The 27,846-nt window shown below is 41.1% G+C and overlaps 1 protein-coding gene and 2 long non-coding RNA genes across 7 annotated transcripts in view; 2 read left to right on the top strand and 1 right to left on the bottom strand.

Moving 5' to 3' along the window:
* KLHL29 (kelch like family member 29) overlaps positions 1 to 27,846 on the bottom strand; it is a 408,337-nt gene that overhangs the window by 329,549 nt on the left and 50,942 nt on the right. For both annotated transcript variants that reach the window (XM_083607226.1, XM_083607227.1), the window contains exon 2: positions 21,815 to 21,915. The gene's annotated coding sequence lies outside the window, so the exon portion shown is untranslated. The remainder of the gene's footprint in view (positions 1 to 21,814; positions 21,916 to 27,846) is intronic.
* Positions 1,937 to 15,160, top strand: LOC310759854. 3 transcript variants are annotated; one of them, XR_014546575.1, is made up of 4 exons: positions 1,937 to 2,258; positions 4,181 to 4,427; positions 6,525 to 6,629; positions 13,626 to 15,160. It is a non-coding gene; the product is annotated as an uncharacterized lncRNA (long non-coding RNA). The 3 variants fall into 3 exon arrangements; XR_014546576.1 differs by having other exon boundaries at positions 3,698 to 4,427; XR_014546577.1 differs by lacking the exon at positions 1,937 to 2,258 and having other exon boundaries at positions 3,186 to 4,427.
* LOC310759885 lies at positions 19,776 to 25,926 on the top strand. 2 transcript variants are annotated; one of them, XR_014546610.1, is made up of 3 exons: positions 19,776 to 19,927; positions 22,927 to 22,991; positions 25,851 to 25,926. It is a non-coding gene; the product is annotated as an uncharacterized lncRNA (long non-coding RNA). The 2 variants fall into 2 exon arrangements; XR_014546611.1 differs by lacking the exon at positions 19,776 to 19,927 and adding an exon at positions 21,008 to 21,342.

The raw sequence follows: 27,846 nt of genomic DNA, 5'->3' as shown, positions 1-27,846 counted from the left end.
CCACCATAGGGTACTAAACAAGGATGACCTTTACCACATTTGTTATTCATTCTCTTCTTGGTAAAGTTTTCACCTATTCCAAGGTGAATTCTTCACATCAAAGTGCAGTAAAAAGAACTGTAATACTTGTCAGGTTCTCACAGTGGAGGGAAGTAGAGTGCATGTGTCCAGCAGAGCCTGTACCCAACCTCAGGACACTAAATGGCTGGCAGCCTGGTTACACAGAAGGTATAGTCATGTGGGAGGAGGTAAATATCATCCCACTGCCATCACTAAAAGCCCGGCAGATGGCAACGGGAAAGATTTACTGTGCTGAACCAAAGTTAAACTGTTCTGGAACCTTTGCTAACGCCATCTTGGTAGTCAAGATAACCCCACAATTAACTGGTACCTCTTGTAGCAATGAGCTCATATATGTTTATATTCACTTGCTTTGATATATGCTAATTAGCATGCTTTGATGTTATCCTTATCTGTGGGCTTGGAGTGCTGGGCTCCGAGCCCAGAAAGAGGAACTACCTGTACGCCTTGGGTATTTGCCACCTGTACCCTCAACTGGGCAGGTGAAGTAATGGGAAGTCCTAAGTGGTGTACGCTGCTTTGTGTATAAAGAATGTATTCACATTTGCTTGGGTGCGGACAAGCTATCTGCTTGCCATGGTGTCCATCCCATGTCCCACGGAGAGCTGGCAGACTGCTTTGCTGGAGGTCTATACCTTTCTTAATAAAGCACTAGAACCATAGCTGTCAACTTACAGATTTGAAAATAAGGGACTAGCAGCCTCGAAAATAAGGGATCAGCAACCAAAATAAGGGATTTTCTGAGCACAGGTATGTTCAACTTCTGAGCCCCTCCGAGCCAAAGGCAGAAAGCCCAGCCAACAGCCAAAAGAAGCCTCAAGCGGTGGTTCCCACAGCACAGCAACCCGGCAAAGGGGATGTAGCAAGGGAAACCACCGTCACCTCTCCGCAAAGGCAAGTCCCCAGGCAACGCTGCCAATTTGATCGGCACAAGGCATGCAAGCTCCACCCCCCAGTCGTTCTTAGACTCCTTATTGGGTGAGCAACGCAGCCAAGCAACACAGTTGGAGCCTCCCTCCTCCCTGGCCGGCAGGGAGGGAGGGAGAGGAGCTGCTTCCTTTGAAACCCAGGAAATTTAAGGGACATCATCAATAAGGGACAGCAGCGGGACACAGCGCTGGGATAACGGACTTTCCCGCCAAATAAGGGACGGTTGACAGCTATGACTAGAACTGATCATTCCGGCATTTCTGGCATCCTTCTTCGGTATACTTGCACCCAACCACTACTATGTGTCCTCCTCTAGGTCTGCCGTTTGGAACACTTGCCTTCCCAGTTGTGCAAAGCCTGGCTGGTGCTATCCTTTCTTTTCCTGGTTCCACATGAAGACTTCATTTGCCCAGGTCTTGGTTTTGTAAGCATTTATTGAAATTTAAAGGCTGGAATTTTATCTGCCTTGCCGTGCGATTGTTTTACTGTTGTGCAATATTACTGTCATACTGTCTTGTTTTTAATCCTGTGCAAGCTGCTTTAGGAAGATGTGCACAAGGTGCTCGGATTGGTCAGGGCAACCACTTGTGCTCTAGACCCTTGCCCCTCTTGGCTGATAAAAACCAGCAGGGAGGGAACAGCTGGCTGGACCAAGGAGGTGATCAATGCCTCTTTACGAGAGAGGGTAGTCCCTGCCTGTTTGAAGGAGGCAGTGGCAAAACCACCCACTGTTTAGGGAAACTTTTAATGTTTGATGCATTACTTTATTTTACTATTGTGTTGGAAGCCACTCAGAGTGGCTGGGGAATAAATAAATAAATAAATAAATAAATAAATAAATATTTTTCCCTGGATTCAGAAAACCTAACTAACTACTGGCCAGTTACCAATTTCCCTTTCCTGAGCAAGGTTTTGGATATACAGTGGTACCTCGGGTTACATACACTTCAGGTTACAGACTCCGCTAACCCAGAAATACTACCTCAGATTAAGAACTTTGCTTCAGGATGAGAACAGAAATCGTGCTCCGGTGGTGTGGCAGCAGCGGGAGGCCCCATTAGCTAAAGTGGTGCTTCAGGTTAAGAATAGTTTCAGGTTAAGAACGGACCTCCGGAACGAATTAAGTACTTAACCTGAGGTACCACTGTATATAGATGATAGTCATTGGCTGAACAGCAGCAAGAAAATGACCTAAACAAAGAGGCCTACTAAGATGGACCAGCACTCATGCTTCTCATAGCTCCAAGGTCAGATATCTTAGATGGCTCATCAAGAATAAGTTATCACAGGGGGAACACTTTTTTTTTTACGGTTCTTTAAAGCTGTGTACACATTACCGTTTATTCTGGCTCCAGTGCACTCCCATTGCTGGTGCTTAAAGCTGTGCACACACGATGCTAGTTACAATCCATATCTATCTTGTGGTGCCTTGAGAAATACTGCTGTTTGACGTGTTTTCACTCAAGGCATCTTCCAAATGTGACTTGAAACACAGGAGGTAGGAATAACCTTGCTGTATTTTAAGCTGCTGATGTGTACATAGCCTAAGCTATTTCTTCTGACGATCAAGTATATTCTGTTGGCCACAGGAACAGAACAAGAGCACTATGGAAATGGCCTCATTCAGAAGGTCACCCCATTCAGATGTTTTGTACTCTGCTTCAGATATTGTAATAAATGCATTCATATGGCAACAGCTATGGAGGGAACGCACCTGCAGAAATTCCTATTTTTATCTCATAGTAACAAATGAAGAGCAAACAATTTATTTGTTTATTTGATTTGTATGTCACCATTCAACCAAAGATCATAAGGTGGTTCACCCAAAAAAACACACACAAAAAAGATAACAAAATACAAAACAAAACAATCCAATAACCTCCTTCCCACACAAGGCCACAAAATGCTTAATCAGCCGAAGGCCTGGTTATAGTATAACGTTTTCGCCTGGTGGCTCCAAAAGATATGTAATGAAGACTCCCCGGAGAGAGCATTCCACAAATAGGGAGCTACCACAGAAGGGCCCATTTCCATGTTGCTTCCCTACAGACCTCTTGTGGAGGAGGGGGTACACAAAGAAGGGCCTCAGGTGATGGTCACAGGTCTGTTCATATGGGAAGAGGGTTTCCATGAAGTACTGTAGTCCTGATCTGTTTAAGGCTTTACAGTGGTACTTCGGGTTACATACGCTTCAGGTTACAGACTCCGCTAACCCAGAAATAGTACCTCGGGTTAAGAACTTTGCTTCAGGATGAGAACAGAAATTGTGCTCCGGTGGTGCAGCAGCAGCGGGAGGCCCCATTAGCTAAAGTGGTGCTTCAGGTTAAGAACAGTTTCAGGTTAAGAACGGACCTCCAGAACGAATTCAGTTCTTAACCCAAGGTACCACTGTATAGGTCAAAACCAGCGCTTTGCATTGGGCCTGGAAACTGGCAACCAGTGAAGTTGGGCCAAGATCGGTATAATATGCTCAAATTGTCTTGCCCCAGTGAGCAGCCTGACTGCCACATTCTGCACCAGCTGAAATTTCTGAACTGTCTTCAGAGGCAGGTCCCTCATCTCATGGCCTGAGTGAGAAAAACATTTTATAGCCACATGTATGCGCCCTTTATAAAAACTGGCACATTACGCCCTTGCCCTACAAACATAACCTCTAATACACAGTCTTATGGATATTTTCTTGCAGGCAAAGGTTATGACAATGGTGTTATTAAAAGCATGAAATACACTGGGACAAGTATGAGGCTGCACTTTTACATGCTACAGAATCAACTACCACACAAGTGTAATCACTACCTCCGATTCTAGATCAACTGAGTCAGCCATGTCACCATGATTGCAGAAAGATTTTTATGTTTCCCCTCTAAAAATTTAAAATGATTAAAAGTGATTTCTCACAGCATTTTGCTAGCCTGAGCCTTTGATGCCCATCAGTCTTCAAAAATACCTTCCAAAAACCCATCCCCTCCTATTAAAACCAAGATGTGCTTCCAAGCAATAGGACAAAATTAATCAGTTGGTTGAGTTACCAAGGCAAAAGAAGGGGGGACTAAATTAAAGCAAATTTAGGCCTCACTTGCCACATATCCTTTGGCATTAGCCCACATTATATTCTCAGTCTCTATCAAATGGGGTATTGATTTCTGTTTTTCTTTTTTTCCCCCCAAAGCACATATTGTAAAAACTGATTTTTTTGCCAGATGGAACAAAGCTGGAGACAGAAACAGCTTCATCAGTACAACATGCATGTTACAAAGACAGAGCTCAAAGCTTGGGCTAAAAGATGAAGGATATGAAAGAGCCAATTTCTTTTACATCAATCAATTATCAACATGATACTCAGTTGTAGGACTTCAAAAGGAAGAGATTTTCCCATTTAGTTACAGCGGGGGTGGAGTTGGGAGGATGCTTGACAAGTAAGTTCTTTTCTTCAGTCTTTATAAAAAGTGCATGCTGCGTTTATGTTCTCCATCGGTGCCATTCTAAAGGCGAGAATCATTGCAGATATTTGACATCTGCTAACTTGAAGCCCTTTTCCATGAACCACACCCCCTCCCCAAATGCATACCATCTGCACTTTTGGCTTAGTACTGGGTTTGTTCCCATTTTGATTATATGAAACAAACCAGGCTCATCAAACAATGGCTTCATGAAAATTTAGTGGGGAAGATGTCCAGACTATTTTCTTCACAGATAATTTTAATCAGCTGGAAGCAGCCTGGTAGATCTCAAGTCTCAGGTAGATGCAATTGCTAATAAGTCTCACAAGGCTATAACACCACACGCAGACAGACAGACAGACACACACACACACACACACACACACACACACTGCTCCCATGAGTTTAATCTATTCTTAACATATGAAGTATCTGCTAGCGAATCTCTTGAACATCATCAAGATCTTAAAACACAACTCCTCCAATATGAAATGTATGACTGCCATCTAATTCCCACCCCCCTCCTCCACCTCCATTCTAGTGACAGCAGCAAATAAACAACCCTTCCGAAGATGTAAAATTAGAACCAGGATCATCCTCTCTACAGTTCCTCTAGATCAGATCTCATTTCATCCTCCCTTCCCAAAGCTGAAGGTGCTTAAATTCAGAATAGCAAGGCTCCCTGCTGGAGTTGCACAGGCAGCCCAACAGGTGTGCAAGCTTTCCGCTGCAGGCATCTAGCTATGAAGCCTGATCTTGTGGCTGCTGGAGTCCAAGCAGCGTAGGAGAGAGCACAAAATGCAAGAGAATACATAACACACAGGCTTGCTGTTGCTTTTAGACACAAAAGCCCAAAGGCTGAACTCAAGACAGCAAATTTCCTGGCAAACTTATTCTTCTTTTCAAAACACAACCAGCTTGTTTTATGTACTTGTCTGTCAGCACCCTATTTGTAAGAGCGCATGCTTTGCCTCTTTAAAGCATGAAAAGTTTTCAAAAATTAAAATGACTTGACAAAAATCTCCCCCTGATTGAGCCCCGTTTTCCTTGCTATGCAATTCACAGAGAACAAAATAAGCCCAGTCCAAGATACCTTCTCGTTTCATAATAGCAGGGACATAGCTACGAAGGCCGTATCCTATTTTCCCTTCACAGAATCATAGGCAATACTTCCATTTTCTTTATCTGAATGTGTAAACTAAATACCTGACTGGCTTTACGTAGTTCTGAAGACATCATGTGTTCTCATCCCAGAGGGCAGCATTTTTCCATACCTTTCCTCTCCTCAAGACTTCGCATACTTAATGAATTGGACCCCAAAGGTTAGGAAAATAAAAGGCCGCTCATGCAAAGATCTTCCCCACTTCATCTCCCCCCTTTGCAAAGCCTCTCAAGATACTTCTGGTCAATTTAGAGTACCACCCACCCAATGAAGCCCCATCATCAATGTAAAGCCCTCTTAACCCTAGAGTTGCTTTTCAGGAGGCAGAAAATATATTTGTGCACGTAGCCTTCTCCTTGTGCAACATTTGAATCCAATCCTCTGTTTGTCCTTAAGTCGGGTTTTTTTAACAGAAAAGTATTAATCTATAAAAAGATGCTCCCGCAAAAACAGGGACAGTCTTGAACAGTTATGCATAAATAAATGTTTTAGACTAATTGAGGGGAAATGTTTTAATATAGGAACACTCTATAGAGAGAGAGATTAATAATATATATGTTCCTGAACTGCTTTTCGTTAAAAATGCTCGAAGCTGCTTACCGTAAAATAATACAAAAATGAAACCACAACAAAGACCACTAGCATGCATGCAACCCTATAGTGTTATTATTCCCTTCCTATTTTCCTTTTCCTTTTATAATTTGTAAATGCCTATGTATATTGACAGCACTGAATAATGACAAACCGTAACACATTTACCCCTCAGTTAAAATAAGCAAAGCTTGCATAGCGTACACCTAGCCTCTCTGAAAACTACCAAAACACAGTCAAGCTCCAGATAGATAATCAAGACATTGAACAAACCTGCCTTAGGTAGTTACCAAGCACATTTCTCTACATTTCTTCTGTAGGGGTCTCAGCTGTCACTCTCCTTTGCCTTGATTTGAATTGCTGTTGACAGCATACCAGTAAAGACTTCAGTGATCAGGATCAAGTGTCTCCCAGCACTAGCAGAGGTATTTATACTGCCTCTGCAAGATATATAATATCTACAATGACTGGGAGTAGTTTGGGTGAATGCTCATGAACCATATATATATATGGATTTTGTCATAAATCCCTTAAGCATTACAGTTTTAGTTTTCATTTTTAAGTACAGGTAATTCTAATAATGTGGGGGAACATCTCAGTTTGTCTTACAGAATTTTAAGAAAAAAGTTCTTACGACCTCTTGTTGCTATGATGGTTTTAAATGTTCTACTCAATGGTGGGGGAGCCTCACCCTACCAAAAAAAAACCCCATTAAAGCCCCCCTGGTGCCCAGGAAGTCAAAATTAGAAATGTTTATTTTCAAAATGCTACCAAATGTAGAACACTTATTTGGCCCAATCTGGAAGTTCAAAGAAGCATTATATTGTTCCTGCAATGTAATGACAAAGTTATTTGCACAGCTAATCATGTGTAATAACTACACAAAGTGCCCATGTAAACAAAATCACTGTTTTGGTAAAGTCACACCTTCCACTAATCAAGTACAGGGATAACTTCTTGCGTGCTAGCTAGATCTTTAAAAAGAGGATATTTTATTAATTTGTAGTAAAATTGATCAATTCCAACAAAACCTGCAGATTGTTACATGCTCATATCAACAGCATATAAAAAGAAGAATTGAGTTGGGATGCTGTCAAATAACTGAATCATTGATTACATCATCAAGGCTGCCACTATCTGTGACTTAGCCAGCCAGATTCAACCCCAAACCAATCTTACTGTGATATTCAGTGGATATACCAAATTCTACTGGCTTGAAAAAATCATTCTTAGTTTAACTTGGAAAGAAAGAAAATGTCCATACATTTAGTATGTACAAGTATATCTTTATAGGGAATGTCTGAATGCATGTGCTGTAGAATGGCAAGTCGTTTGTTACCTTCGTTACGGGACTTGAACTTATGAGGTTGGTTTGTGCAGTAAAATACAGTCTGATCCCTGGAAGGCTGCCTGGAGCCCAGAGTAACCCCTAGGAATACAGAATAGCTCCTGGCCATCCTTGATCCAGACTGCGCAACTTCCTTTGTCACTGCAACAGTATACACACCAGAACGGGCACACTTGCATGGCTTTTGCAGAATCAAATGAGATTTGCCTCCTCTAAGCCTGTCAAACCCAAACAACTCCTGGCATGCAGACAACTGTATTGGCTTTCTCACAGCCCGATTTGTCAAAGTGCTTTACCAGAGCAAGTCTCAGTAAAGTCAACAAATCTTCCTCTATCAGGGCTGCATGAAGACTCCATTTTTAATATACTAAACTGAGCCTAAACAAACCACCCAACTGTGCATGGCTAGAAACTCAATAAATTGAGGGTGGGGTGGGGATAAGGACAAGGGAGTTTTGTTTTTCACCATAAAATGAAAGATATAATTGTTCTTGTCGTCGTTTCCTGAATTTGTACATTACCCATGCAAAGCCTTTAGGTGACTTGCACGTAAAAAGCAATAAATACGATTGCCTATGATCATCCATAACCCAAGCCTCCTTTCACATAGCTATACTAAAAAGGTTCCCCATCTAAAACTACAAGAACAAAGATTCCCCATCCCCACACCCTAAAAACCAGTCTCCTTGGTTTCAGGTATGGTTTTAGGAGGGAGACAAGCAGACCTGCTGCAGATCATGCCAGTCTGTGGCAGAGGTTAGGAAGTGACGCTGGACAAATCATAGTCTTTCAGTCCAACCTGCCTCACAAGGTTGCTGTGAGGATAAAAGGGGACGAAGAGCTCCCTGAAGGAAAGATGTCCTGAACCCCTGGCCTACCTGGCAGCAAAGTCAGTATGTCAAGTCCTCAGTCCAGGGTCAATCCACATGTCCAAAGTGAAGTATAGTCCTACAGAAATACTGCAACTGCCATGCTGAGGCCCATCAACATGGGCAGTACAGCTCTGTTGTCCTTTTATACTTTTCATGCTGATTGCAGCACCTGGGCTTGATGAGGCATGTGACCCTCACCTGCTCTAAGCCTACTCCAGCTGAAGAATCACACACCTTCTCCCAGAGCTACTGAGCCCCACCTGGTCAACTACTAGTGAGTTCAGCATTAGTAGCCTGCTTCAGCCTCCTAGAGTGCCCAGCCTGTTGCTCCCTATGCCTCAGAGCCGCCATGTTCGTGGAGACAGAACATGGCTCTGGTAATGGGTCCTGCTGCTCTGGGTCCTGTGCACTGAACCCCTTCCCCTCATCATCCATCGTCTCCCCACAAGTACTTCCTACACCAACTTCTCTGTCCCAGTCCCGGCTACACCCCTCTTCCTCCTCCATGTTGTCCTGCCAGTTCATGACAAAAGATTGCTGGCTTGAAGATCATAGAATCATAGATCTGTAGAGTCAGAAGGGACCCCAAGGGTGATCTAGTCCAACGCCCTGCAATGCAGAAATCTTCTGCCCAACGTGGGGCTGGAATCCACACCCCTGAGATTAACAGACCATCCAGCTATATACATGTGACAAATAAAGTATAATAAAATATTAAAACTACCTGTCATTGGGACCTGGCACGGTTTGGCAGCCCCAGCCAGAGGAGGAGTAAGGAGAAAAGGCAGAGGGGAGAAGTGAATGCTGGCACCTAAGGATGCAGGTTCTCCCCCTTGCAACTCTACAAGTTGGAGGGGAGAAAGCAGATCTGCAACTCTCCCTTCTACTTCTCCTGCAGGGAGCAGAGCCTCATTGTGGAGGGGGAAGTACTTTGACCAGCTGAGTAGGAGGAGGTGGCAGCAGAGCTAAAGTTAAAGGGGCAGGACACAGCGTTGTCACTGAGAACCAGGTGCTTCCTCTGTAGATGAGACCAGACTAGAGATGGGAAGGCCGGGGGGGGGGGGACCTTGAAAAAATGGGGGGGGGGACTCAGGTTTTTTTCCGTTTCCCCCCCAAAGCCGTTTTTTTTCTTGGAAAAATGGGGGGGGGAGTGTGTGGAATATTCAAACTATATCAAACTATTTTTTTCTCTCTTTTTTCTGGAAAAAAATGGCTTTGGAGAAAGATGGGGGGAAAAACCTGCCCCCCATTTTTCCGGGTTCTTTCCAGGCCTTCCCATCTCTAGACCAGACAGAACACAAGCTTGCACATGAGAAAGTTCTGTGAGTGAGCTTGCCCCACCATGTCTTTAAAAGCTTTGCAAGAGGGGTGTGGCAACTGTTGGGACATCTCTGCTGCTTCAGTTCAGTTCTGCATCTCTCCGATGCTCTCAAGTAAAAGCTGCTGTCGTGTTTTGATACGAAAGTGTGGCACTATCATACAGTTGACACAATCACAGTGATTAATGCAGGTTTTACACTGCTAGAAGGATTGGAATGAACTTCCAGCTTTACAGTTAATGGTGTTTGATCTGTTAGGGTTATTGACTTGTAGTGAGCATGGGAGAAAAGATTAAGAGAGTCTGGCTGACAGTTACACACACACACACACACACACACACACCACTTAAGATTTGAATTAGCATCCTGTACCAAGAATTCATTACTCTAAAATCATCAAGCTGAAGCCCAAACAGATGTCAAAATGCCAAAAAAATGAGTGTAGTTAAACACAAATCCTGGTTACCTGGATTAATGTCTAGGAGCCTGGTTAGCCCCGGTATTAGAAAAAGGTCACTGGGCAATTAAAGTTTTAACTGATGGTTGCTGTGTGTGTATGTACACGCAGAAGCTAACAGCACATTTCCTACCTCCCACATTAAGTAACTATTATAGTACAATAACCATTTAACTTTCAACTGAGTACCACAGAATTCTTTTGTGTGCTCATCCCCTGTGGGGAGAACACCCCATCCCTTCCTTACATTAGCGTTCAGTAAACCTTTTCAGCTAAAAGAGGCAGCCACCTGCTGTGCAAAAAGCAGAGCTTCCTTGGAAATGTTTGTCTTTCACCAGGAGACAACAAACCCACACCTCCCACTTGGGTATCACAGTTCACCAAGATGGAAGGAGGAGATCTCGTCTTTTCCTCAATTTCTGACAACTGTGGAAACCAGTTTTGAATTGAAGGAGGCGGGGGGGGGGGGGAGGCCGATGGTTGGATTTCTGCATCTGGTAAATTGTGGTAGCACTCCTCCCAAACCTTGAATTTACTGCCTACATGTCTCATTATAAAGCCAAAGACTTTGTGCTGTTGCAGTTATTTAAAAGTAACCATATTCAAATTGCGAACGAGTAGACCAACAGATCTTAATGCTTTTAAACTGTTATGTACTGAGTTGAATAGGATCCAAAAGACAGCAGTCTGACTGGTCCTAGAACAATAGGGTCCAGAACGCTTTGGTTATCATGGCTAATTGTTACATGATATCTGGCAGATACAAGTATTTGGCCAAAATAACAGAATTCAACACTTAAAAGAGAACAGACCAGATTACTGATTTAATCAGCAACCTCTGCATTTTAGTATATCGTTCTTAGTTCCCTTGTTACCAAGCTATAGGAGTCCTGAGATGTTATATAAAGATGTTACACATCTCATTTCCAACTAAATAAAGCTTAAAAGCAACGTTATTGGCAATTGCTATTAAGCCTTCAAAAATCATTCAGGCAATTATTTTCTTAATTAAAAACAAGTTTACAAGATTGGCTATCCCAAACTTTTTATATGAATGATTAAGCAGTGGGGGAAAGACTTTTTAAAGCAGATGGAGCATAGAGCTTTCCACACAATGTTTGGGTTGAAAAAGGAGAATTTTGGAAGCGAGCTTTTTAGACTTATTTTGTCACAAGTTATTTATACCAGCTACTGACTGGAAGATTTGCCTTATGTTAGATGGCTCTCAACAACATGAGTCACTATTCAGTACTACTGAAAAACATGATGTACCACTGTTCTCCTTCTGACTACTCTAGAGGCTACCCAGCTTGTTGCCAAGCACAGTGTTAAATGTAGGTAAATCAATTTACATTTATAGCCTGTTACCCAAGGCTCAAAAGCAGGCAAGATTTCCTATGAGACTGGGCACAAGTTATTTCTGTGCTAGAGATGGGGAACTGGAACCGAGACAGAGATTTGCCCCATGAGATGTTAAGTACAGATTTGGGATCTGAACCAGAGCTTCAAGACACAATGCAAACATGAGGCCTTGGAGCATTGATGTGGAACAGATTAAGAATTCCGCCTAAAACTAGGGCTGAAATTTATGATGTCCAGATGCTGTTCTGTATAACACTCTGTAAGAAATCAGCTTCTGGAATCATCTGACAGAACCTGATGGTTCCCTGACCCCAAGGAGCATGCCTGGTTTTTAGTGCTAAAGAAATACTAACAAATGTTGTTTTTAAGGACACTTCAAACAAGGCAGCTGCTTGCACATGGCCAAAAAAAGGAGGAAACATATCGCTAAAAACACACAGATGAGAACACAGATTTGCATATAATTAACTGCTCTTATCAAGTGTTTGGTATTGTTTTACATTGTTTAACTTGACCTTATTAGGGTTTCAATGTACTACTATATTCTGTTTCAATCATTTTACTGGAAACTGCTCCAAGATTGCAATTTGATGAAGGGATGCGGATTAATTTTGTTAAAAATATATATTTTATTATAGGAAAAATGGATTCAAATATTATTATCTTTGTATCGAAATTAGAATGTTAATCTAAATAAAAACAGAGAAAAATAAAAAATAGAGAAATAGAAAAGGACAGAGAGAGAAGGGATAAAGGGGAGAAGGGAAGAAAGAGAAAGAGAAAAAAACATAGAAGTTAAGAAAATAAAGAACTTCTGATTCTTTGCCTGTCCTCGATATATAAACATTATCCAACTCAGCCACTCTTAATATAACACCCAATAAAACCACTTTCTATAAACCAACATTATCTTCAGTCCTCAAACCCAAATGTCATTAGTTCATTTTCTTTTTCACACAAAAAGTCTATGAGAGGTTTCCAATCTTCAGTAAATGTTAGCAATGACTTTCCTCTGATTAAACATGTCAATTTCACCCTCTCAGCTAAGTCCATTAATTTTAACAACCAATCCTCCATAGTTGGGAATGATGAGTCTTTCCATCTTTGTGCATATAAAAGTCTCACCACCATAATCGTATATTGGAACCAAGTTCCATAGTCTTTTTTCTAATTGTATATCCATATAACCTAGAGTTTACCAGAGTGTAGACAACAAAAACTAGGCATTCCCTGTCCAGGCAGGGTTGTAGCTGATAGGAGGCGTTCTGCAACCACTAAGTTCACTTGTGCCTCCACAGGCAGACATACAGTCAGACATACCCCCAAACCGTGCACCTGCTCCTTTAGAGGGATTGCAACTCCATTCAGAAGAGGTTGAACTAAACAGAAACAGTGCCCCAGTCTAATCTGTATTGAGCTTCAGTTTATTGGCTCTCATTATGGAAGCCTAACACTGGTCTAATAGATCTTATGCCACACCTCCTGAAGTACAGGAGGAATTGAGTTCCATGTCCTCGGCATATTGATAACAACACACTCCAAATCCCTGAATGATCACCACTCAGCAGCTTTATGTAGACGTTCAGCTGCATGGAGGATAAAACTGACCCCACATTGGAGGATCCAAGAATCTGAGCATCCTCTTCCAGGTACCACCCTATGGAGACAGCCATCCAAGTAAGACTGGGATTTACAGGAGTCAACTCCTAGGGGCTAAGATACCTTCTACTCCCCTGAATAAAATATTTGAGCCTGCCGCCCCCCTCAAAGTTGATGGGCATTGCCATTCAAATGGTGTGTGTGTGCCACATCTTGAGATTAATTATGTGGGATGGGGCTTACCTGCCCCCCCAATATGTTATTCAAGTTTTCACACTTGCTGGGACTACTCTGAAGCAGTACTACCCTGATTGCAGACCAGAATCCCCACTTTGTAAGCAGTTTTGCACTAAAATCATAGTCCACAATGCACCCTTTACAAGCCCAAGTATAGCAGTGTGGGTAAAAGGTGCCAATGAAGGACATTGTGTGGTAAACTATATTATTTTCTTCTATATTTTCAGCACTTGATTTGAGGGTGCAGGAAGAAGAAAGAAGATGGTGGGCAGACTAGCATGAATTGCTAAATGAGGAAGATGAAGAATTAAAAAGAATGCAACTCACATGCAAAACTATATAGCAAGTTTTTCTCCTTTAAAGAACTACCGACTCCAATTTTTAAAGAGCTCAAAAATGCTCAGATGAAATTATTCTTTTACAAGCTCCTTATTTGGATGGCAGCCATAAGAAAACACATACATCAGAGTTACTCCTATTTATTTCTGAAACAGATAAATCAAGGAGGCACCTAGCTGATCTGCCACATGATGCTAGCAAAAGGAAGTAATTTGATGGAAACAGAGGCAGAAATATAACAGAATATTCGCTCACAGCAGCAGATTTGGTGTACATTTGGTTCTACATAAAAAGCAACTAACTCTTGCCTCATTTAACTGATGACAACTCTTCCATTCAGTGTTAAATTATTCTGCCACAGACAGCAAGAAGAATATATAGTGGGCTTCTAAGTCTACTGAAAACCTAGAACCTTGCACAACTACTCTCAAAACAGAGCCAAAACCATGAAGATGACAACAGTTTTACAGCAGCATAAACCCTTCATTTTAGCTCCTTCAAATGTTGATTCTGCATTAGAACTAGACAGGTCTTATCTTAGAATGCTATAAACATAAACATCACGAACTACATGCACTTTGCCAGTTCTACAGTGATAAATTAAATATACAGCCAATCAACCATTTATTTTTGGATATTAGAGGCAATTCCAATATTCAAATTTAGCTCTTGAAGATTTTCTCTTGGTAGGAATGTAAAAAGAAGTTCTGAGTAGGCTTATGACTAGGGAAGTGGAAGATTATAATCTCGCTAAGATCCTCCTACATAAATAATGCTGCCAAAAACGGGGAGGGAAATCTGCCTCTTCCATTATAAAGAGACTGTGTGTGTAGGAAGGTGCTAAAGGGCTTAAGAAAGATTAAAATATTTGTGTATAAAGGATTTAAGAAGCTGTACACAGCACTTAATGGTGTTCATCACAGACTTTAACAGCCAATGCCTCCCTTTTTTAAAACAAGGTCTCTTAAGTAGCTGCTAAAGCTTAAGAACACACTATATATTTTTTCATCTAAAAGTTGAAATTTCACTCAAAGGAAGGTAAGGTAGATTTCTGAATTCAAAGCAAAGGTAGGCAAAACCATTCAAGATTCATTATGAACACAATCTGTCCTCTCAGTAGCCTTCAACTCTTCCTCTCTTCAAACACTACATGAACACAGAAACAGTGACTAAAAACAATTTACCTTTCAATAATTCATGTCTCCGCAGTCACGTCTATCTTTGCAACAAAGTTCATTCATAGTGCAAGTCTGATTTAGCTGATTCAAGCAGCATTTTAAACCCTCCTACAAAGAACTGCTGGTCAAAGGAGGTTGACAGGAAATACTGGAACAGCTGTGTTTGTAGGGAAGCTTTTGAGGTGCATCATCATGTGTCAGAACTGTTCCCAACCTCAAAAAGCTATGGCCAAATGGACCCATCAACAGAAATCTCCCGCTGGCAAATTGCAACTGTTTTTGCAGAAGAAAATATTCTGATTTTTACATTGTACATTCATGCTTATACCACCAAGTGGGTGGATGTGTGTGAATTTTGCATTCAAAGGGATGGATGGCACAAGCTGTCAAAAGGCAACCATGTAAACCAACATTTCAAAAAGGCTAGACCAAAGGGTCTGCCTGCACTACAAAATGGCAGAAATTAAGGGGCAAATGATGAGAGTTGATAGGGAGTAGCTAAAGACTTAGCTGGATACAATCCTAAGTCATATTCAGACTAGGCCCACTGAACACCAATCAAGTCTATTAATTTCAATGGGTCCACTCAAAGTATGACTTGCTTGGATATGGCCTGTATATTTAAAGAGATGGTACTCCAGAGTCACAGTGGTCCTCCCTCTGAAGGTGCATGTATTCACTCAGAGTTTCTTTGAAAGATCTTTGTCACTAGAGGGCATAGCTGTCAACTTACAGATTTAAAAATAAGGGATCAGCAGCCAAAATAAGGGATTTTCCAGGCACAGGTATGTTCGGCTTCTGAGCCCCTCCGAGCCAAAGGCAGAAAGCCCAGCCAGCAGCCAAACAAAGCCTCATCAATAAGGGACAGCAGCGGGACATGGCGCTGGGATAAGGGACTGTCCCGCCAAATAAGGGACGCTTGACAGCTATGCTAGAGGGCCAAGCCAGGAATGCTTTTTACCACTTCCAGAGGGCACACTGGCTTCAACCACTGGCAACAGCCTAACCACATTGGTTTACGCCTTAGTAACCTCAAGGCTTGACTACTGCGATGTGCTTTTTGTGGGTCTGTCCTTGTCTGGGAGTGTGAACTACAGTGGTACCTCGGGTTAAGTACTTAATTCGTTCCGGAGGTCTATTCTTAACCTGAAACTGTTCTTAACCTGAAGCACCACTTTCGCTAATGGGGCCTCCTGCTGCTGCCGTGCCGCTGGAGCCCAATTTCTGTTCTCACCCTGAAGCAAAGTTCTTAACCTGAAGCACTATTTCTGGGTTAGCAGAGTCTGTAACCTGAAGGGTATGTAACCCGAAGTGCATGTAATCTGAGGTACCACTGTAATGTAAAACACTAAGTGCGTGGTGTCTGTCTGTCAAGAGCTACATCTAAAAGCAAGCACATCTTCATTGCATGTTCTAAGGAACATGCAGTCATTAGGGCTGAGTAATGGCCTTGGAGGACCTGGTGTTACCACACTACTGAAATTAAGAGTTGGGTGGTGCAGACCTGATCAGTTTCCTCAATAGGCAACCCCTGGAAAGCCTCATGCAAGAACAGGATATGGATATACCGTATTTTTCTGTCTATAATATGCCCCCATGTATAAGACGCCCCCTATTTTGTGGGACTCCAATTTAAGAAAATGGGAGGGGAGAGATCTATCTGTGTATAAGGTGCCCCCAAATTTTGGACATTATTTTTTAGGGGGGAAACCTAGTCTTATACACAGAAAAATTGGTAATTTAAAAATCAGTGGTACAGCATATATGTTTGGTATGCAAATAATTCCACACTCAAATTCACACATCCTTGCTTTATGTTTTTAAGCTCAGGTAAAAGGGCTGAAATGAATCTCAACTCAAGGCCTTGAAGGGAGATAGTACTGCCTCACCAAGTCTGACTATAAGGCAGTTTCATATATTCATAAAAATTGCTTTCCGTGGAAAAAAAATGTTTGCTTTCCTTTGAAGGTTTTCATAACACACAATGCAGTGTTTACATATAAGAGTACAGAAAGTCACAGAGTACTGTTCCCACAAAAATTCCATTAATAGCTCAGTAAGAAAAGTGTCTGGTGTGTGGTGCTGAATATGTATAAGTTATTTCTAATCCCAAAACAAGACCAAAAGTTTCTGAAATAGCTCATGGGAATAATAGACTGTTTAGTAATACGAACAGAGTAAATCTCATTTCTGATCCCTTCTAGCTGAAGGCATAGTTCTCACTGCTACCTCAAAGTAATTCATGTTTTATTATTAACTTTTAGAATCTCAATTTGTTTTGTTTGTAGTAACAGTTATTTTGATAGTTTGGGGAAAATCTCAACATTGTTGGGAAAGAGAGCACATGGGCACTCTGACCTTTAAAGCAATGTTCTTTTTGACATTACAATTTATTTTCTAGTGACATGAGATAATCTCTTTAGTTTCAGTTGGGGGGAGAAGGAGGGGGCAGTGTTCCAGTAAAAAGCACACACTGATCAATAATGTTTTCTTAAAATATATTAGCTTTAATTGAAATCATTTTTCACCAGGCGTTTCAGGCTGCACACTAGATGAGATACTGCAGAGTATTTCTATGAAAGGATGATCTGTCTTTTTTGAAGTAGCTTCAAAAAGCCTGTCAAATGTGTACAACAGTTGCTTGACAGCTCAAATAAAGGAAATGAAATAATCTATGGGCTAGTTCACACAACATTGATCCAGCCAAGGATAGTCTCCGAGTCACAGCAGACTGAGCCGAAGCTTCTCCCATAAAAACGTAACAGATGACTCAGGCACTCCATTTAAGACTTGGTTCACATGACACCTCCTCCTCTTTTGGGGAATCATAAGAGTTGGAAGGCATACTTGCATCAGTCAAACAAGCAGGTATAAGCACTGAATATATGGCTCACAGTGGGACGCGGGTGGCACTGTGGGTTAAACCACAGAGCCTAGGGCTTGCCGATCAGAAGGTCGGCGGTTCGAATCCCTGCGATGGGGTGAGCTCCCGTTGCTCGGTCCCTGCTCCTGCCAACCTAGCAGTTTGAAAGCACGTCAAAGTGCAAGTAGATAAATAGGTACCGCTCCGGCGGGAAGGTAAACGGCGTTTCCTTGCGCTGCTCTGGTTCGCCAGAAGCGGCTTAGTCATGCTGGCCACATGACCCGGAAGCTGTAAGCCAGCTCTCTCGGCCAAAGTCGTCCGCGACTGGACCTAATGGTCAGGGGTCCCTTTACCTTTACTAAATGGCTCACACACTGCCTGGCTTACGTATCTATGCACATGATCATTCCCTCAGTCAGGCAAGTTTAAACATAAGCAGCAGAGATTGTAAACATCTATAGTAGGATGGAAACTGTTCAGAGGGTATTTAGCCTTTCCTAGTGAAAAGAATGCAGAAGTGTGCCTTGCCTCCACCGTTCTAAGCAGTTTAGACAAGCACTGTGTCAACGTAATAACCAGAGAGATGAACGAGCCTTTGCCTGAGCACACAACCTGTTGGCTGCTTCCTTTGACGTGAACCTGAATGCAATATGGGAATCTCTAATTACCCATCCTTTCCATTTCATCCGAACCAAGAAGCACAAGAAACTATCCAAAGCCAACTCTCAAGCTGTTTACAATCCTGACTTGTTCAGAGGTTAGTAGCCACCATTTCTTATTTTGGACAAAAACAGGAAACTGTTATAGACTTACTGGTTGAATCAGATCTCAAAGGGAGCAGGAATGGGGCTACATGTGGGTCATTCATATTTCTACTGAGATGGTCAGAATGGTACTAAGTGTGCATTTTCCTTCATTCTTTCCTGAAAAGAGGAAGGAGACAGGAAATCTTGCTGGGGGAGCTCTCCACTGTCTCTCCTCTTCCTCCAGGGCAGGCATCCCCAAACTCGGCCCTCCAGATGTTTTGGGACTACAACTCCCATCATCCCTAGCTAACAGGACCAGTGGTCAGGGATGATGGGAGCTGTAGTCCCCATACATTTGGAGGGCTGAGTTTGGGGATGCCTGCTCCAGGGAAACACTACAACAGCTCTGATTGGCTGGTGGGGATGTTGGTGCACCAGTTTGATAGCTATTGTGCAGCGTGATTCTAGACAGGTTCACAAAAAGTCTATGGGGCTTACCAGTGCTTTTCTTCTTCTTCTTCTTTTTTAAAGAAAAAGAGGTGCCATAACTGAGTTCCTGCTGAAAAAGGAAAGCTCTTTGGCTTACTCCCCAATAATTGTTTCTGGTTCATAGTCTCAGAGGAACAGTTGCAGGAACACAGTGAAGCTAAGTAGACTGTAAGTTGCTTCGATGATATAGAAGTACTAGGAATGACGATTTTCTAAAGGTCGAAGTGTTGGACACCCCACACGGCTCCTTCTAGCCCCTTTAATACAATTCAGGAAAAAGGAGAGATGTGCTCAAGCCTCTTTGAGATCAGTGGGGCTTCAATGTACAGTTAAGCTCTTTAAATCTCATGGTGTTCAACGGGGATTTAGTACACCAGTCATTTTCTGGATTGCACTGATGGTTAAATAGAGTTCACTCTTTTAGGGAGACTGCTCTTTTTTTTTTTTTAAGGGTTAGTGCATGTGCTAGATAAAACTTGGGAAGAATTTGGCAAAATGCCTGTGAAAGAAGGTGAGAAAATGAGGTTGTTATGCTAGCAGCACAGATGGACTGGAAGACATATGGGAAAGGTAGCTTTTTAAAGTTATTTTCCTCAAAAACAAAGGATCTTTTATTAGCATAAAAGCTTTTAAAGTAAGGAAGGGGGAAAAAATTAAGGATTTTTTAACCCCCCCCCACACTCTAAAATCATACCAAACTTGAGGGGGGAAACCCTTGAGAGCTTATTTTCCACTCATTATTCTTTCTGGCTTTTGTGAAAGCATGTTACATTTGCAAATAATGGCATGTTTCTAATATCTGTTCCCAAGATCTGGTTCTAGTCCTAATGCTCGACTGCGCAGAATCAAGGCATCCTAGCAACCTTACTGTATCTCACCTTTGATTTTCAAGCAGCAATTTAGATTCCCACAAGGTAATTTTGATAAAAGCATCTCATTTTGTTGCACAATATTATACACCATTTTTTTTAAGAAAAGAAAAGCTGGACAGAGATAATGGGAATCCCAACCAAATAAATGTTCTTTTTGAACCACTTAAGAGGGAGAACGTTAAAACAGACACTTTGCAGAAGTTAGAAGCCTTCCCTGTAACACCTTTTTCTTTCAAGTGTTTTTTTTTTTTTTTTTTGCTTACTAAGCTAAAAGGAAAGAGACGCACTATTGAGACTTTCCTGAAATATGCTTTTAATAACCTCACCGATTCAATTGTTCAGTACGCAAGCCTCTTAATACTACATGGGCAATTGCTGCTTCACTGATAGCTTACTAGCTATCTCACATAACTTCCCCGAGGTAATACACAATTGCATCACAGCTTTAAGTTCCAGTACTCGCCTGTTCCTACCCTGTCTACAGAATTCAGATTTCTAGCAGTGCATCGGAAACTAATGTCTGCTTCAGGAAGGGGAAAGAAAAGAAGATAACTATCCTTTACTTTATATTATTGGAATAACTATACTATTTCTGGGCTGCAATTTATAAATGCTTTGCAGCGTGAATATGTTTCAGAAGCCCACACCAAGATTGTGGAAAAAGAAGAAAATGTACAAGCACTGGCAGTTGGTTTTTATCTGTACAGTGGTACCTCGGGTTACATACGCTTCAGGTTACATACGCTTCAGGTTACAGACTCCGCTAACCCAGAAATAGTGCTTCAGGTTAAGAACTTTGCTTCAGGATGAGAACAGAAATCGTGCTCTAGCGGTGCAGCAGCAGCAGGAGGCCCCATTAGCTAAAGTGGTGCTTCAGGTTAAGAACAGTTTCAGATTAAGTACGGACCTCCAGAACGAATTAAGTACTTAACCCGAGGTACCACTGTATCTGGTTAATTTTAAGTCTCTTTGTTTTCAGAATTTTTTTTTAAAGAATATTATATCTTTTTATGTAAACTGCTTAAAGATTTTTTTAAAGCACTTTTTGCATCCTGCCAAATAAGTTTCTTTTATTATTACAAGGAATATAAGGTCCGTCCGTCCCCCAGGAACAAAAGTGGACAAAAGCAGGCATTTCCTACTATTTCAAAGCAAGGTCAATTTACAGTAATGGGCAAGAAGAAATAACCTGGGCTCATACATAGTACAAACTATGACCATTAACGAAGGCATGGACAAGAGGGGATTTGCTTCCCCTCGTATGTCAGTAAAGCAGTACTTGTACGAAGTACTGGAATACACTTCAGTGAATTTCACAAGATTGGGGGATTGCGGATTTACAACTGAAACAAGCTGATATGTCTCCCCAGGCTGCAGAACTCTTGCAAGATTACTAGCCTGCTGTGAAAGCATAGTTGAAGAAGGGTTGACATCACTACTGGGAGCCCCCAAACTTGGTATGTTTAGGTTTGCAAAGCAATGAGCAGAAGAGAGGTTACCAAAACAACATCTCAGAAAAGGCTTGATATTTTTTTTCAATTACAGAAGCAGATTAAATACCAATATTGTAATCCCACACCACTAACAGCAGAATGAGTAGCGCTTTTAGAGCCACTCCAAAAATGGTTACACTAATGGAAAAAACTGCTCTGATATAAAAGTAGTAAGGTAGGCATTGTTGCCTCGCAACAAACCAATTGGTGCAGCAGTTTAGCGAGCAGATTAGCTACAGCAAGAGAGTGTGCATCTTTGTATATCGTTGCAAGTCACCCCAGATACAGCTTCATGTGCATCAGTCTTTAGCAGGCACGGTGAACTAAGTTACGTGACAAGCAGCCGTAAATTCAGAAGTTGGCACCATTTAAAAGGCACATTTGTGACAAAACAGAAGACAATCTGCTTTTAAAAAAGGGGGGGATGGGAGCTTACCTTACAGTTCCCAGAACCTGTATTTAAATCAATCTCTTGCAATCAGAAGTAACCACAAGATTCCAACTCCTTAAAGCAAGGGGTCTAAGAAACCAAAGCACCTAGGAAGGGAAAAAGAAGAAAATGTAAATTTCTGAAAATGAAATTCAACTGAAATAAATATATAAACAAATAAATGCATGTTAGCAGAAGTTTCATATACAGCGCTTAATTTGAAGGACAATGATTCCCCCCACAAGAGAAACAAAAATATGTACACAGAGAGCCAAATAGGTTGTTTGGTTGCCTCCATTACTAACACAGAACTAAATCTGACAACAAGGCGCCATGCTATAATATCGCTAACGACAGTATTTTTACCAAAACTTTGGGCTGGATGAAAGCTCATGCACGCATTTAGCCAGAATGGAGCGGTAAATCTTTTGCTGGATCATACTATTTTAGTACAGCGGCAGGGAGAATTCAAACACCCCTACCACCTGCAGCCTGAAATGATTCAGTCCACAAAAAGTGAGGTTTAGTCTTTACTGTTTTGATTCCACTGGCAGATTTTGAGCAGGATAGCAAGCTGTTTCCTTCAAAAGGTGTAAAAACACCCTTAAAATACTACCTGAAACCAAAGGTGGTATTGAAACACATATGACATAGTGTTCAAGAACAGCATGAGAAGGAATCTATGCATAATAAAGGGAGAAACTACAATAATAAACTTTTGCCCTTAAGGAAACATGCTAAAGTTCAATGGGTTCAATGGGTGATATTCATATAATTCACAGTTCAATGGGTGATATTCACCTAATTTTTTATACAGAGTAAACCTACTGAAACTGATTAATTTCACTAGGTATACTGTCAGTAAACCTGAGTTGCATACCGACCATTTTTATTTTTATTTTTGAGTACGGACAATTTTGGTACCCAGTTATAAAAGAACATCAAGACAGTTTTATATCCATGTGCTCTAGCTCAGATGTAATAAATGTGGAAATAATCCTAAGGCAGGAGGTGGCATGCATTCCTACAAAATGAACTGCTGCCATTACCTCAGAATCAATATAATTTTTTTTCTTTTAAAGTGAATATAACACCACATATTGATTTTGTATTTTCAGTACATCACATTTCAGCCTCGTGTAACAAAGATTTTAGAGAGACGGGAGAAAGGAGTCCTGCAAAGGTAAATGAGATACTAGATAGTTTAGTAGCTGAAACTGAGGGTCATCTCACAGTTACGTTTCTCCGACCTGTGTAGGAAAAGAAAAGCAAAATCCATATGTACAAGTGAACAAGCCACGCTTTTCACCGTGACGCATGCTAGGAGACTATGTTTTGACACCCACAGTGCAGCGCTCAGGTGCAATACCAAGCCATTGACTGTGGTTAAGCTAAGCAGCAAATCAGCATCTGTTTGGCTTAGCGCTGCATTTGGGGCTTCTTAAGTTTAGAGAAAAGGTAAGAAAGTAGGAGAAATGAGAGAGGTTTCTAAAATTATGCATGATGTGAGGAAAGCCAGTACTGGGAGTAATGAAGCAGTGGACTGATTCCCATGTAATGCTAAGCCATAATTGTTTATCAAACCATTGCTTGTCTCACAGATGAACAAACCATGGCTCATTCTCTCTAGTTTGTGTTGTTTTCCATTAATCACACGTAGCAAAGGCAATTCGAAATACAATAAACACCAACATCTTCAGCTAGTTTGTCATTTCTCGGGGGGAAAGGTACAACAGCTTAAAGTCAGAATCACTACAGTGGTACCTCAGGTTACATACGCTTCAGGTTACATACGCTTCAAGTTACAGACTCCGCTAACCCAGAAATAGTGCCAGTTACAGATAGGTAGCCGTGTTGGTCTGCCATAGTCAAAACAAAAAAATTTTTTTCCTTCCAGTAGCACCTTAAAGACCAACTAAGTTAGTTCTTGGTATGAAGAAGTGTGCATGCACACGAAAGCTCATACCAAGAACTAACTTAGTTGGTCTTTAAGGTGCTACTGGAAGGAAAAAAATTTTTTTGTTCCAGAAATAGTGCTTCAGGTTAAGAACTTTGCTTCAGGATGAGAACAGAAATCGGGCTCCGGCGGCGTGGCAGCAGTAGGAGGTCCCATTAGCTAAAGTGGTGCTTCAGGTTAAGAACAGTTTCAGGTTAAGTACGGACCTCCGGAATGAATTAAGTACTTAACCTGAGGTACCACTGTACTTAGAACTGATTTATAATGCCTATTAAAAGCTAATCCAATAGGTCTCTAGTTGTTTCCATGAATCTGAAGAGATTGTCTTGATCGACTCTTGCTTTTCATATGGTAGAGGAGTGGATGTTGGGTCTTGTAAAGGATAAAGGACTCACCTTGCCTCTGGCTATCCTGACCTGGCAGGTCAATCAGCCAAAACTGTAGACCACACCTGAGCATACCAGGAATCTATTGATAGCCCTGGTGCAGAGGGCAAACATTTAGTTCTTTCTAAGCAGGCAGTTACCAGCAAAAATATCAACATCTCCCAATGAGATTTAGCTATTGTTATATTGATTTAGCTATTATTCCTAGCAAGGCTAACAAAGCAGTTGTGTTTAACATAATATTACAAATTACTCCTATTTCTTCGAAGACTGCTGACTAAAAGCAGTACAGCTTGCCACAGTGTCACCAAAGATGTAGGAAAGTCCCTGAGGTATATTGCATCCCCTTCAACATTGGGCGCTTAAAGGACTTTTTTTGTTTAATTATCACTCATCCAATAATAAACATTTTTCTCTATCAAATTATTCCTGAAAGCCTAGCTCCAATAACAAGATTATACCACATAGTAACCATTCTGCATTTGTAAGAACTAGTTTAGTGTGACAGCATCTTCACTTTGAAACTCCCTGCCTATTGAGATCAAGAAGGGGCCTCCAACTATACTATTTTTGGCACCTTGTAAAAACACTCTCGTTTAGACAAACCTACCCAGATGCTAAGAAAGTTGAGGTAATTTTAATCAGTTTCAGTGTTTTAACTTTTAAAGTATGGTTGTGATTTTTTCTTGATTCTTAAAACCTATTTGTAAACCGCTGCAGGTGTTGTTGTTGTTGTTTACAATCAAGTGTATACATTTTATGAAAACAAACAAACAAATGCCCCCACCCCCCCGATAAATACCTAGGAAACACTGGGGGTTGTAGAATCAATATCAGCACTTATGAAAACAAGCTGTCTAAAAGAAAATGTTCCTATGCAAAAAATATGCGGACAAAAGAAAACCTTAATCGATCAATCAATCATTTTATTTATACACGGCCTTTCCAAAGTCAAAACCATGCTCAAGTTGGCTTACAATATATTATTATTCCACTTATGGCCAGACACAAACACTTTGTTCTGATAAGAATTAAGCTGTTGTTGATGATTTTTTTAATATATATATATATATATATATATATATATATATATATATATACATACAGTGGTACCTCGGGTTACATACGCTTCAGGTTACATACGCTTCAGGTTACCAACTCTGCTAACCCAGAAATATTACCTCGGGTTAAGAACTTTGCTTCAGGATGAGAACAGAAATCGTGCAGTGGCGGCGTAGCAGCAGCAGTAGGCCCATTAGCTAAAGTGGTCTTCAGGTTAAGAACAGTTTCAGGTTAAGAACGGACCTCCGGAACGAATTAAGTACTTAACCAGAGGTACCACGTGTGTGTGTGTGTGTGTGTGTGTGTGTGTGTGTGTATAGGAATACCTCCGTGAACATCCACCTTGTCTAGCGTCCACTCCGGCGAACGTCCATGGCAAACCCAGAAGTACCGGGACAGGTTACTTCCAGGTTTGCCGCTCGTGCATGTGCAGAAGTGTAAACTGCTCCGCGCACATGCGCAGACATGGCACTTTGACCTGCGTCTGTTTCGGCTAGCAGCTGGGGCTCCAGAACAGATCCCAGTCGAAACAAGGTACAACTGTATATTATATATTTGTGTAGCCTTAGAAGCTCAACATTGAGAGATAAAAGTTATTAACAATGTGGCAGGTGCATGGTTTTCTGTTTTTCTACAGGGTTGCACTTTCCCTACATTACACTGAACACCGGGACTGAAAAGGAAGGACAGCAGCAAGATCATATATAATACCACCATTTCCAGCATCTATGAATTCAGTTTAACCCAGCCAGATGGGCGGGGTATAAATAAAAAATTGTTATTGTTATAGAAATTTTTTCTAGGGTTCCCAACAGGCCGAAAGGACCCCTAAATTAGATAAGCAAAAGAGCTAGCTGCCCATGTATTAAGCTCAACACAGGGACATTCCAGGCAGAGATTATGTGTGTAAGAAAATCAAAATTTTGTACAAGTAGAGAAGCATGGTAACTGCAACTGTTCATAATTACAGCAGCACACAAATTCTTATGCGAGCAGCTCTTTTCTTTCCATGCACAGTTCTCTTTGGACCCAACCCCAATCCTTTTATATAAAATGGATTATATATTCCCCAAGGGCACATAAGGTGTTTCTGTGTAGTTCACATAGCAAATTTCACAAAGGCTAGGAGACTAAAGTTGGCTATCAAACACTCATTTATAGTTGGATTATTCTACCTTTTAAGAGAAATGGGAAGGAGTGGCACATATGCCACACCTAAAATGTAAGGAAAAAATAATAGAAAAAATATGCTATATAAATATAATCTTGTGTAATAAAATAGCAACAGTTGCCAGGAACATTAAAAAAAAGCCAGGAGGTTTATAAAGTATGAAAAAATGTGCTATTTGCTAAATGTGCATCTTACCAATATTCATATAATATAAACTTAAGAAAACCAAGCCTATCTAATTATTTAACCTCTATTTTGTTTTACTGTAAATCCTAATATTTATGTGAGATAACTCTCCATTAAGCAAGATAATATGAGCAGAAGGGGAAGCTTAAATAGATTTTCCCCCTCCCTTCTTGGCGCTTTTTGTTCCTTATCTTTTTAATTAAATTTTAGGCCAAATTTTTGCAAATTGTAGAGCTAAATTTGCTAATAGAATCTATGTATAAAAACTCTGTATATGCCAACTTGGCATTTATTAACAAGTTTGAAATTTAAAATAAAGCAAGATCACACTGCAATATCATTTGCCCTTCGATTTCTCTTCTCTGCCCAACTAGAGACAGGCTCAAGCTAGATGAGTATTATTGCTGAAGGATAAAGCGAATTCTTCTCTAGGTATTTCAGTGCTGCACAAAGCAGTATGAAAATCTTCTCTTCCTACTTTGGTGTATTTTATCAATTGATGTATTACTTATACTACATAAAATACCACTGCACATTTGTAGATGGCAGTGATTTACTTTTTCCCTATCTTAGAGGTGTGTGTATAACACACTATCTATGCTATTTTCTAAAAAAAATAGTGGCAAAAAAAAAAATATCAAGGCAGCATACAACAATATGCATAGGAACAATAAAACGTAAGGTATCATAAAAAAACAGAATTACACAAAATGAGTGAGAGGCTCATCTTCAGAAAATTTTAAGCAAATGGCTTTACTTTGTTAAGCAGGTCTGTTGGCATAATGAGATCTTCAAAAGACTCCTGAAAGTTTGCAGTGAGGATACCTGCTAAATCTCTGCTGGAAGAATATTCCACATCGTGGGACCGGCAATATTAAATACTCGACTTGAAATCAGCTGGGCTTCTGTAACACTGAATACAACTAACAGTGCTGCTACAGAGGATCTCAGTGATCAAGCTTGGATGTAAGGGCTCAGGTATCCTGGACCTGTATATTAACACAAGAACCTTGAACCTCAAGCAGTAACATATGGGAAGCAGATATTTTCGCAGAGGTGTCAAATGCTGTCAGCTGTCGACTGTCTGCCGCCATGAGTAGTTCTGCACTTGCTGGGCCTTCCAAATCAGGCCCAAGGGAAGCTCAAACTGAGTGCATTGCAGTAATTCAGTCTTGAGCTTACGAATACATGGGACTACAGTGGCCAGGCTGTCCCATTCCAAACATGGCTATATCTGGTGCACCAGGCGAAGCTGCAAAAAAGGCATTCCTAGCCA

The sequence above is a fragment of the Podarcis filfolensis genome (assembly GCF_964270895.1).
Source record: "Podarcis filfolensis genome assembly, chromosome: 3".
Lineage (NCBI taxonomy): Eukaryota > Metazoa > Chordata > Lepidosauria > Squamata > Lacertidae > Podarcis > Podarcis filfolensis.
The sequence above is the reverse complement of the archived record's forward strand: the minus strand, read 5'-3'. Positions and strand labels throughout refer to the sequence as shown.